This window comes from Moschus berezovskii, chromosome 8, assembly GCF_049115385.1.
Source record: "Moschus berezovskii isolate FMDL1 chromosome 8, NW_MosBer_1.0, whole genome shotgun sequence".
Classification (NCBI taxonomy): Eukaryota; Metazoa; Chordata; class Mammalia; order Artiodactyla; family Moschidae; genus Moschus; species Moschus berezovskii.
Genome location: NC_142467.1, coordinates 59285691 through 59299125, shown reverse-complemented (window position 1 = coordinate 59299125; position 13435 = coordinate 59285691). Strand labels below are relative to the sequence as shown.

General features: G+C 40.9%; 1 protein-coding gene across 1 annotated transcript in view; it reads right to left on the bottom strand.

Moving 5' to 3' along the window:
- Positions 1–13435, bottom strand: part of DIAPH1 (diaphanous related formin 1) — a 118269-nt gene that overhangs the window by 86706 nt on the left and 18128 nt on the right. The gene's annotated exons all lie outside the window — the stretch shown is intronic.

Below are 13435 nucleotides of genomic sequence, written 5' to 3'. Positions count from 1 at the left end.
GAAGGAAATGGTAACCCACTCCAGTATTCTTGCCTGGAGAATCCCATGGACGGAGAAGCCTGGTAGGCTACAGTCCACGGGGTCGCAAAGAGTCGGACACGACTGAGCGATGGAACGGAACATATAATAACCCTTTGGGGGAAAAGAGGTGGAGAACTAAAAAAACTCTAAATCAGATGACCAATAAACCTATGAAATGTGTTCAATTTCATTAATAAACAAGGAAATGCAGACCAAAACCACAACAAGATTTATCACTTTACACTCAAGACTGGCAAAAATTTTCGTGTGTCTAGTTACAGAGCAGCAGGAGCTCTCACACACTGTTGGTATAATTTAAATTGTTATGGCCACTTTGGTAAACACAATGGAAAACAGAATCTAGTAAAGTGAAAATATGCAGATATATCACAACTCAACACAACAATTTCTATAAATCTACCTTTCCTTCAGAAAGTTGCACTTACATAGCAGGGTGAGTATAACAAGAATGTTCACAGTAACACTGTAACATCTACAACAGAGGACAATCCAAACAGCCATCTAGAGTAGAATGGGTAAACTGGTACAATGGTACAGTGGAAAATAATTACATGCAGAAAGTGAATGAACATATAGCTACTCACAAATATAAAAGTGAATGTATTATTTCTTTTACATTGTGATTAAAAACATGCAAAATTAAATTATATTATCTACGATGGACATGAGTTTGAGTGAGCTTCGGGAGTTGGTGATAGACAGGGAGGCCTGGCGTGCTGTGATTCATGGGGTCGCAAAGAGTTGGACACGACTGAGCGACTGAACTGAACTGAACTGAGGATGTACAATCATAAAGAGAATGATTACCACAAATGGCAAAACAGTGGTTACCTGGGGTGGGTGGAAGAATAATGATTGTAAAAAGGGATGGGGCTTCAGGGGTGCTCACAATAATATTCTACTTCTTGATATGGATGATGGATACATGGATGTTCTGTTTATAACTTTTCTGTATGTTTTATACTCTCTTCTCTTCTGTATGTATGCTGTACTTTACCCAAAAAAGTATGATTCAAGCAGGTACAGGAAAGCAGGAATTCTTCATTCTAATACTTAGTTTTAAACCAGGGATTTCCCTGGAGGTCCAGTGGTTAAGACTTTGCCTTCCAATGCAGGGGACATGGTTTCAATCCCTGGCTGGGGACTAAGATGCTGCATGCCACTGAGTGCGGCCGAAAACATTTTTTTAATCTTTGCTGTTTTTCTTAGAAGAGTAAATGCCTCTTGAGTAACATTCTTCAACTAATGAAAACTATTTGACACTGCCACAAAATTATTCTACTAACCTTTTTACAGACAAGAAAAATCTATGTCATTATGCTCATGTGCCCGATGTCAAGAGTTTAGTTAAATCCCATGTAAACTGTGAATTTTAACTTTGCCCTCCACAGTCCAGAGGAGGTCAACCTCCTGCTGATGGAATGCTAATCACTCACCCGAAACCCTAAGAACTTTGCTCAGTGTCCATGGAATCTGAAGCTACCTTGTGTGTGTGCTGCTCACTGGGAAGCCAAGGCAGAAGGATCACGAGACAGAGACCGCAACACCAGGGAAACTCACAGTTCCTTTTGTCATCACTCTGGGTCGCCTGACACAGAGGTGAAACAAGCCACACAAAGGGTGAGTGTTTATAGTCAGGTTGCCACTACCAAGGCTACACTTACTTGCTCCTAGAGCAAATGCTTCCAGTCCAGAACCTTGTCCTCCAAACTCAAAATGTCCCGTCAGAACCAAACAACAGAAACAATTCTGGGATGGATATAACATAGATAACAGAACCCGAGTCTAATGAATCAGTGCCAGCTGGACTCTTCGCAGCTGCAGGTTAAGTTAAAGAACAGGAAGCCAGCAACTTGTTTTTTCTGTCTGCAGACTCATTTCTCTTCCCTCCTTCCTAGTGGTATGATCTGTCGTTTGATTTACTGTAATAGCCTCCTAACTCATGTCCCTTCCTTCACTCTCATCTGCCCAAAACAAAATCCACACTCTATACTAAATCCAAGATTAATTGTTCTAAAATGTCGAGCTGTCTGGGTTATTTCTCATTTAAAACCTTGCAATAGTTCCCTACTGCCCTTGGGTTAAGATCCGAATTCCTTAGCATGGCATAGGACACGTCTGAATTCTTTGTCTTGACTCATCTCTCAACAAGCCTCTACCTCAAACCCTATCTTCTGGGCATCCTGAACTCATTGCAAGTCCACAGACAGATCACACTGTCTCACCACCGCAAACCTTCTCTAGGCTGCTGCTTCCCTCAGTCGAGACTGTGCTTTCAAGACTAGCTCCAACTGGCCCTAGAAGATGACACCTCCTCTAATTGGAAAGGTACCTCTCCTTGTGTTTCTGCAGAAATAGGTACTTGCCTGCCTCACAGCACTACAAGTGAATTACAACTGTATTTTGATTGTCTGTCTCCTCTAGCTATTTCCAGACTAAGTTCCTGCAGGGCAGAGCCTAAGACTCAGTCATTATATCTCCTACGAACAAATACCATAACTTGGGGCTGCTCTCCTAAAATACCAATCCCTGGAGATTTGTTCCACCTTTTCATTGCATCGGTGAAGAAACTGAAGCCCAGACAGATGGAGTAAATCACTGAGGTCATATAAGGGCAAGCTGGGTATGGAACTCTAGTCTCCAGATAGCCCTAAACCTTTGCATTCCCCAAATTCTTGTCTTGTTACCATTTAATGCCCACTAACTGTTGCTTTTAGACACACAAAAGTAAACACCCGTTATCTTAAAAAGGAAGAAACCAGTCTCCTTAGATTTTCTTGGTGCATCATTAGAAACAGATTCAGATCAGTTCAGTTCAGTCACTCAGTCGTGTCCGACTCTTTGCGACCCCATGAATCACAGCACGCCCTCCCTGTCCATCACCAACTCCCGGAGTTCACTCAAACTCATGTCCATCGAGTCGGTGATGCCATCCAGCCATCTCACTCTGTGTCCCTTTCTCCTCCCGCCCCCAATCCTTCCCAGCATCAGAGTCTTTTCCAGCGAGTCAACTCATCGCATGAGGTGGCCAAAGTATTGAAGTTTCAGCTTTAGCATCAGTCCTTCCAATGAACACCCAGGATTGATCTCCTTTAGAACAGATTAATTCCTTTAAAAAAAAGTATCCATGTTTTAGTGCTCAATTTGAGTAAGGACAGTAAAACTGATCCATGTATTTTCTCAACTATTCCCAACAGAGGGCAGCATCTACCAGCAAAGTGAATCACAGTACAGGCAAAGTTGCTTCAGAACCCAACAGAACACCCAAACTGTAAGCTCAGCTCTATTACTGAAATGGAACCTGATGCTACAGTATATTGAGGGTGTATTAATTTACTTATTTAACGCTACATGTGTTTTCCTTGAGGATCTTACAGTTTACAAACCGTAAGCTTTGTGAGGTTTTTTTCCTAATTGTATCATTAACTGTTTTGTGAATTTTCTAAGATACATAACATGCTTTGTGGATTCTCTGAGGTAGGTAACAAGAGGTTCCTAGCTCATGAAAAGTAAGAACGACTAAAAATAGTGGAGTCCTAGAAGATAAATGCTACTGGACCTGTATTTATCCATTATGCCCCAGAAGTTCAAACTTTTTGATGATCTCTATGGGTTTTCCCGTGGTCATGTATGTATGTGAGAGTTGGACTGTGAAGAAAGCTGAGCGCCGAAGAATTGATGCTTTTGAACTGTGGTGCTGGAGAAGACTCTTGAGAGTCCCTTGGACTGCAAGGAGATCCAACCAGTCCATTCTAAAGGAGATCAATCCTGGGTGTTCACTGGAAGGACTGATGTTAAAGCTGAAACTCCAATACTTTGGCCACCTCATGCGACGAGTGGACTCACTGGAAAAGACTCTGATGCTGGGAAAGGTTAGGGGCAGGAGGAGACGGGGACGACAGAGAATGAGATGGCTGGATGGCATCACCGACTCAATGGACATGGGTTTGAGTGAACTCCGGGAGTTGGTGATGGACAGGGAGGCCTGGCGTGCTGTGATTCATGGGGTCGCGGAGAGCCGGACACGACTGAGCGACTGAACTGAACTGAACTGAACGATCCCACCTATTTCTATATGCCTCCAGAGCACCTTTTCCCTTTTTGGCTATCAATTATTTTCCGCCTTCAAACTACAAACCCTTACTGCACTAAATACTTCATCTTCCTGTCCCTCCTACCAAGTCTTCTACTGAAGCTATAGAACTAAAACCTTTACCTACAAATACAGATACTGGAGAAGGCAATGGCAAGCCACTCCAGTACTCTTGCCTAGAAAATCCCATGGATGGAGGAGCCTGGTAGGCTGCAGTCCGTGGGGTCGCTAAGGGTCGGACACGACTGAGAAACTTCACTTTCACACATTGGAGAAGGAAATGGCAGCCCACTCCAGTGTTCTTGCCTGGAGAATCCCAGGGATGGGGGAGCCTGGTGGGCTTCCGTCTATGGGGTCACACAGAGTCGAACACGACTGAAGTGACTTAGCAGCAGTAGCACAGATACTGAAGGAAGCATAAACGCAGAATGAAAAAATTTTAACATCAAAATCCGTTCACAAATACAAATTAATAGGAACATCCAGGTAAACACGGTAAACTGAATTAAATTTTCCCCCTTTTTGAAATCTTTCTACATCAACAGAAAAGGAATTTTTAGAAAAAAAAGGAAGGAGCCTACAAGGTTGGGAAGAACAAGGAAAGTGTAATTATAATCAAACTTTTGAAGCTGGGACTAAGACTCAACAGAGCTAAGAAAAACGAGCCCTAAACCTGACAAAGGAAAAGCTAATAACTATCCAGACTATACTTAAAAATCCTCAACAGGCTCAGGAATTAGCAGCACCAGGTATAATACTTATAGAAATGACCAGCTGGAGGAGAGGGAAACCAAAAATAATATTGGTTTGAAGGCTGTTTAAGAAGCAGTTACATAGCTCAGTTGGTAAAGAATTTGCCTGCCATGCAGGAAAACCTGGTTCGATTCCTGTGTCAGGAAGATCCGCTGGAGAAGGAATAAGCTACCCACTCCAGTATTCTTGGGCTTCCCTTGTGGCTCAGCTGGCAAAGAATCCGCCTGAAATGCAGGAGACCTGGGTTTGATCCCTGAGTTGGGAAGATCTCCTGGAGAAGGGAAAGGCTACCCACTCCAGTATTCTGGCCTGGAGAATTAGATGGACCGAATAGTCTATGGGGTCGCAAAGAGTCGGATACAACTGAGCGACTTTCACTTTTCACTTAAAGAAGCAGTTGGACCTGTAGATCCTCCCATTATCCCCAAAGCCCCTCCCCTCATGCCATCAGGAGACTACCCTCCCTTCAGTTCAGTTCAGTCGCTCAGTTGTGTCCGACACTTTGCGACCCCATGAATCACAGCACGCCAGGCCTCTCTGTCCATCACCAACTCCCGGAGTTCACTCAAACTCATGTCCATCGAGTCGGTGATGCCATCCAGCCATCTCACTCTCTGTGTCCCCTTCTCCTCCCGCCCCCAATCTTTCCCAGCATCAGAGTCTTTTCCAGTGAGTCAACTCTTCTCATGAGGTGGCCAAAGTATTGGAGTTTCAGCTTTAGCATCAGTCCTTCCAATGAACACCCAGGATTGATCTCCTTTAGAATGAACTGGTTGGATCTCCTTACAGTCCAAGAGACTCTCAAGAGTCTTCTCCAACACCACAGTTCAAAATCATCAGAGGGTAAAATACAGATCTCTGGCTCAGGGGATGCCAGGCACAGTAGTGGGCAGAAATCCTATACCAAAAAGACAAGTAGTTAATCTATGCGCACTGTATATGCTGAGACACCCAGCACCTTCCCCTTTCTAGTTTCTCAGGACTCCAGCACCCCAAAATCCTTACCCTTGAGGCAGAAGGTTGGAAGAGACTTCTCTGGGGAACTGAAAAACAACCTTAAACTACTGACACAGTCCAAGCAGGTCACCACAGAGCTATGTAGTCCAATATGGTAGCTACCAGCCACAAGTAACTACTAAGTATTTATTTTATTTTTAATTGAAGGATAATTACTTTACAATATTGTGATGGTTTCTGTCATGCATAAACATGAATCAGCCATAGGTATACATATGTCTTCTCCCTCTTGAACCTTCTTCCCACCTCCCTCCCCATCCCACTAGGTTGTCACAGAGCACTAGCTTTGGGTTCCCTCCTTCATCCAGCAAACTCCCACTGGCTATTTATCTTATATATGGTGCTGTATGTTTCAATGCTTCCCTGGTGGCTCAGATGGTAAAGAAGCTCCCTGCAATGTGGCAGACCTGGGTTTGATCCCTGGCTTGGAACGATCTCCTGGAGAAGCGAACACCCTGGAGAAGTCCATGGGGTCGCAAAAGACACGACTGAGAGACTAACACACACGCATAGTGGTTGTATCAATGAACATTCCCACCAACAGTGCAAGAGCATTCCCTTTTCTCCACACCCTCTCCAGCATTTATTGCTTGTAGATTTTTTGATGATGGCCATTCTGACTGGCTCCAATACTCTTGCCTGGAAAATCCCATGGGCGGAGGAGCCTGGTAGGCTGCAGTCCATGGGGTTGCAAAGAGTTGGACCTGACTGAGCGACTTCATTTTCACTTTTCACTTTCATGCATTTGAGAAGGAAATGGCAACCCACTCCAGTGTTCTTGCCTGGAGAATCTCAGGGACGGGGGAGCCTGGTGGGCTGCCATCTATGGGGTCGCACAGAGTCGGACAGGACTGAAGCGACTTAGCAGCAGCAGCATTCTGACTGGTGTAAAGTGATACCTCATTGTAGTTTTGATTTGATTGTCTCTAAGCAATGTGGAGCACCTTTTCATGAGTTTATTAGCCATCTGTATGTCTTCTCTGGAGAAATGTTTGTTTAGGTCTTCTGCCCATTTTTTGATTGGGTTGTTTTCCTGATGTTGAGCTATATGAGCTGTTTATATATGCTGGAGATTAATCCTTTGTCAGTTGTTTGCAACTATTTTCTCCCATTCTGAGGGCTGTCTTTCAATCTTGTTTATTGTTTCCTTTGCTGTGCAAAAGCTTTTAAGTTTAATTAAGTCCCATTTGTTTATTTTTATTTCATCACTCTAAGAAGTGGGTCAAAGAGGATCTTGCTGTGGTGTATGTCAAAGAGTGTACTGTCTTTGTTTTCCTCTAAAAGCTTTATAGTTTCTGGCCTTCATTTTTTAATCCATTTTGAGTTCACTTTTTGTGTATATAGTGTTAGCAAGTATTCTAGTTTCACTCTTTTACATATAGTTGTCCAATTTTCCCAGCACCACTTATTGAAGAGGCTGTTTTTTCTTTATTATATATTCTTGCCTCCTTTGTTAAAGATAAGGTGCCCACAGGTACATGGGTTTATCTCCGGGTTTTCTATCTTGTTCACCACTGAGTATTTCTAATGTGCCTAGTGCAACTGAAATAGGAATTTTAAATTTTATTTAATTTAAAAATTTTTTTAATTAAAAACTAGTATGTTATTGTTAAACTTAAGTATGTTTGGAATATGCTAGGTATGTGAATCTACCTTTCATTTGTAAATTTTATGAAATCTAAATACATATCAAGTATATCCACAAAAATTTAGCATTCAAATTGAGATGTGCTGTAAGATATAAACTGCAGTTCAATAACTTCGTATAAAAAACAAGGTAAAAACATCATTAACAATCAATATGTATCTATTATACATTAAAATAATATTTTAGATATACAAGGTTAAAAACCATTATTAAAGTTAATTTCACAAGACTCTTTTCACTTTTTTTCTTTTTGCCTTTTCCTGTGGCTACTGGAAAACCTAAAATCACATATGTGACTCACATTATATTATATTTATATGGAACACGGCAAGCCTACAATAAACTGCACGGCTAACAAACTCTACCCTGGATCCAGTTTCCAAAGAATTTTTTAGTCCCTCATTTTTAAACATGGACAACCGAGGATTATTAAACACATAAGGAAAAAGCAACTCCTTATATACAGACTATGAAAGAAGAAAGAATAGAAAAAAAAATATCTATAAGGGAGAACATAATGCCGGGTTATTTTTTTTTTTTTTTGGCTACTCCATGCAGCATGTGAGATCTCAGTTCCCTGATCAGGGATTGAACTGTGCCCCATTGTGGAAGCATGGTGTCTTAACTACTGGAGCCTAAGTGAAAGTGAAAGTTGCTCACTTGTGTCTGACTCCTTCTGGAATACAGTCCATGGAATTCTCCAGGCCAGAATACTGGAGTGGGTAGCCTTTCAACCCAGGGTATCTTCCCAACCCAGGGACTGAACCCAAGTGGATTTTTTTACCAGCTGAGCCACAGGGAAGTCAAGAATATTGGAGTGGATAGCCTATCTCTTCTCCAGTGGATATTCCCAACCCAGAAATTGAACCAAGGTCTCCTGCATTGCAGGTGGATTCTTTACCAGCTGAGCTACCAGGGAAGCCCACTGGAGCCTAAGGAAGTCCTCATAATGCCATTTTAAAAAGAAATATTCAGAGAAAAAAGAACCCTTAGAAGCTGAACACATGAAAACAGAAACTTAACAGAAAACTCAAGAAAGGCTGAAAGATAAGAACTTGAGGAAATCTCCCCAAAGTAGAGCAAAAAGACAGAGATGGGAAACTGAGAGTAAAGAAAAGAAAATTAGATCAGTTTGGCAAGTATAATACCCAAATAATAGGAGAAAACAGAGGAGCGAGCTATCAAGGAAATAATTCAAGAATATTTCCTAGCACTAAATGTTAAGTTGGTACAGCCACTACGGAAAACAGTATGGATGGAATTTCCTCAAAAGACTAAAAACAGAGTTGCCATATGATCTAGCAATCCCACCCCTGAGCATATATGCAGAAAACTGTAATTTAAAAAGATACATGCACCCCTATGTTCATAAACAGCACTGTTCAAAATAACCAAGACAAGGCAACAACCCAAATGTCCATCATCAGATGAATAAAGAAGATACAGTTTATATACACAATGGAATATTACATGGCAATAAAAAAATGAAATAATGCTATTTGCAGTAACATGCATAAACCATAATTGAAAAAAATATAAAAAAAGAATGCACACATGTGTATATCTGAATCACTTTGCTGTACAGCAGAAACTTACACAACATTGTAAATCAATTATACGTTAATGTAAAAAAATATTTCCCAGTACTGAAGGATGTCTCCATCACAAAAGACAGATCACCACACAAAGGCATATCACGGTGAAATTCCAAAACACTAGGAAAACACAGAAAGTTTTACAATTTGAAAGAAGGGAGACTTCCCTTGCCATCCAGTGGTTGAGACTTCATGCTTTCACTGCAGAGTAGTGCAAGTTTGATCTCTGGTTGGGGAACTAAGATCCCAAATGCCACACAGTGGAGGGCAGGGGGAGGTGTGAGAGAAAAAAAAGGGAAGAAAATTGGTCAAAGGAATCAGAGAAGCTTTGAATTTCTTAAACTACTAATATATACAAAAAGCTAAACAACAAAAAAGGCAATTTAAAATATAAAAAATTTTTTCTAACTTAGAATTCTACACCCAAATTATTAATCAAATGTGAGTTTAGAACAGACATTTTTCAGACATTAAAGTCTTCAGGAAATGTATCCAAGTGCACCTTAGGAAGCAACTGTAGAGTATACTCCACCAAAATAAGGGAGCAAACCAAGAAAGTGACAGACCTGAAACACAGGAAACAGGAGATCTAACATCTGAAAAAGGTAAAGAAAATCCCGAGGGCAAAGATTTCAGGATCTTTATGGTGACCCCCTACATTGCCCATGGCTTGACCTACTGACACCGTCAGAAGAGCCCTTGTAAACACTCAGAGAATCTAAGGTCAGATTGTGCCTCCAAGATAGTATTGTTTATTTTCTCTTGGGAGCCTCGATCTCACAGTGGCAATACTGTCATTTAAACATAGTCTATATTTCTGCTGGTAACTCAATTTCTATAATAATCTTTCATTTATATGCAAACAATTATTGATAGAAGCACAAAATGTTTTTAAAGGGACAGAAAAACAATTTATTCCATAAGAATTTTTTGTTCAATAGAATTAAATGAGCAAATAAATTTCTGAAGGTCATTAGTTGGTACAGGAAAAGAGCTTAAACTGCATTTAATAAAAATTCAGTTTCTCTAAAAGATTCTCAGTATTATAAAATCTTACTTAAATTAACACAAATTGCTCAAAGGTGCACTGCAACAAAGTAATAGCATCAAAATAAATATATTTGGCTGTGTACTGCTCTGCATTAAGACCATCAATCAAAATAAAAATGAAAAGCTGTCCCCTCACTTTCCTTCCAGAGTGTAATTCAAAGCTCTGATTCAGTCACCACATCCTAATGTAATATGTGGTAAGATAAATCTTTTGGTTAACATCTACAGGAAACAAGAAATTTCCTAGACACTTTACAGTTTGGTTTGTCAAAAAAACCCAAAAATTAAAGTCAAGATCCCAAAGTATGCCCTGTGAGGCCAAACTAATTTATGACCGAATGAGTTTGAAACATACCCTGATCAATTAGTATCATAATAAATGCAAATGAAATCTAGAACTCCTTTTCTATAACTGGATTTGTTGTGGTGGTGGTGGTAGCCGAATCTATTAATACTTCAGCTTTTTAAAAGTGAGTTGATTGGACTAAATTTGTCAATCTTTTGGACAGAGGTTCCCTCTGTTTGCCTAGTAACAGAATTGGACTTATTATAAATTAAAGGACATAAGAAAATTCATCCAAGGCACTGATTCACTTCTACCCAATTCCCTGAATCTTTAACTTTTCCCTCCAGTCAGAAAAAGGGCATAGAATTCTCAATTATGAATAGTCTCTCATGTAGCCAAACAAAAGGTAATTAGGTAGTGTCCATAGCAGAAAGAGGTTAGCAGAGATCTAATAAGAGAATATGATTAAACATTATTCTGATCACAGAGTACATTACACAGCAAAGAGTGTTTCTAATTTCTACCAATGTGCTTTGCAAGAACAGTTAATCATGGACAATTACCTCATGAACCATGTGGCTAGCACAGGGGTAATACAAGCCTACAAGAGCAAGCCCATATTTTAGTACTTTCTAAAGATTTTGTTCAGGCTACCTTATCGGGAACAACTATATCTGAGCTCTTGGCTAAGGGAAAACACCACAGCTGAATGCCCCTTGGCCCCTACTCTGTGATGATTCTTAGGAGGTCCAGGATTCCTGGGAACTACAGGTTTTTCTCATAAAACCCATAATCACAATGCAGTTCACTGACTCAATATACTTAATTCCCAGCTCTCCCTCTTCTGACATCCACACCTGCTCATGGGCTAATTCAGAGTGAAGGAAATGTTCAGTGTGGAAGGAAGAATTCTAGGACCTCACTCAAGATTTCTAGCCTGAGGTACATAACCTGTATAATTATCAGAATTGTAAATATGATAGGCTATCACTCTTGTGATTAGGTTATATTATTTGCCACAACTGACTTTTAAAGAGGGCTTCCCTGGTGGGTCAGTCGGTAAAGAATCTACCTGCAATGTGGGACACCTGGGTTCCATCCCTGCGTTGGGAAGATCCCCTGGAGGAGGGCATGGCAACCCACTCCAGTAGTCTTACCAGGAGAATCCCCAAGGACAGACTTTTAAGAAGGAGAAATTATCTGTGTAGGTCTGACCCAATTACACAAGTCCTTTAAATCTACGGTGAGGAGTGAGAAACACAAGGTTCAACAAGCCATTTCTGGTCCAAGCGTAAGAGGCCAAATGGCAGGGATTACAGGCAGCCTCTAGAACTAAGAGACAGCGAAGAAACAGGGAAATCGGTCCCACCACTGCCACCTTGATTTCAGCCCTGCGACACTGAGAACACAGCCACACGATCCATGCTGGACTTCTGACCAACAGAACTGTGAGCTAACAAGTGGGTTTTATTTTAACCTATTAAGATTGTAATGTTAAAGCAGGCAACTAATACATTAAGCAAACTGACAAAATTTATCTAGAACTTTAGCTAAAGGAAAAAGATCATGAGTCCTAATTTTTACTTTCGGCATCCTAAATCACTGAAAGTATGATTCTGAGTGAATCACATTAATTCTTCATGCTTCAGTTCCCCTATTTATTAAAAACAAAACAAAACCAGACACACTTCTATGAACCATTCAGTTCAGTTCAGTCGTTCAGTCGTGTCCGACTCTTCATGACACCATGGACTGTAGCACGCCAGGCCTCCTTAGGAACCATTAAGGTCATAAAATGGAGTAGTGAGAACATTCTATAAAAATAATTGTGCTGTTATTACTACAGAAAAACTTCTAGAAAAATATACACATGAAGACTGTACCAGTTGACATACCACTCCTACAAAATGTTGAAAGGAAATAGTTATTCCTCATCCATAAATTGTATACTTAGCCATAGTCAGTCATGCCACAAAAAGACCTAAAGGACTCAGTCAAGCCAGGCTCTAAATACTTTTCTATCAGGTCCTTTTTCAGACTATTTATTGTAGCTGTTTTTGTGGATCAAACTGTAAGTTGCTAGGGGGCAGAAATCCATGTTTGGTTCATTTGACATGTCTCAGTTCAGTTCAGTCGCTCAGTCATGTCCGACTCTTTGCAACCCCATGGACTGCAGCACACCAGGCTTCCCTGTCCATCACCAACTCCTGGAGTTTACTCAAACTCATGTCCATTGAGTTGGTGATGCCATCCAACCATCTCATCTGTCATCCCCTTCTCCTCCCGCCTTCAATCTTTCCCAGCATCAGGGTCTTTTCAAATGAGTCAGTTCTTCGCATCAGGTGGCCAAAGTATTGGAGTTTCAGCTTTAGCATCAGTCCTTCCAATGAATATTCAGGACTGATCTCCTTTAGGATGGACTGGTTGGATCTCCTTGCAGCCCAAGGGACTCTCAAGAGTCTTCTCCAGCACCACAGTTCAAAAGCATCAATTCTTCGCCACTCAGCTTTCTTTATAGTCCAACTCTCACATCCATACATGACCACTGGAAAAACCATAGCCTTGACTAGACGGACCTTTGTTGGCAAAGTAATGTCTCTGCTTTTTAATATGCTGTCTAGGTTGGTCTTAACTTTTTTTCCAAGGAGTAAGTGTCTTTTTATTTCATGGCTGCAATCAGCATCTGCAGTGATTCTGGAGACCAAAAAAAATAAAGTCTGCCACTGTTTCCACTGTTTCTCCATCTATTTGCCATGAAGTGATGGGACCGGATGCCATGATCTTAGTTTTCTGAATGTTGAGCTTTAAACCAACTTTTTCATTCTCCTCTTTCACTTTCATCAAGAGGCTCTTTAGCTCTTCTTTACTTTCTGCCATAAGGGTGGTGTCATCTGCATATCTGAGATTACTGATATTTCTCCCGGCAATCTTGACTCCAGCTTGTGCTTCAT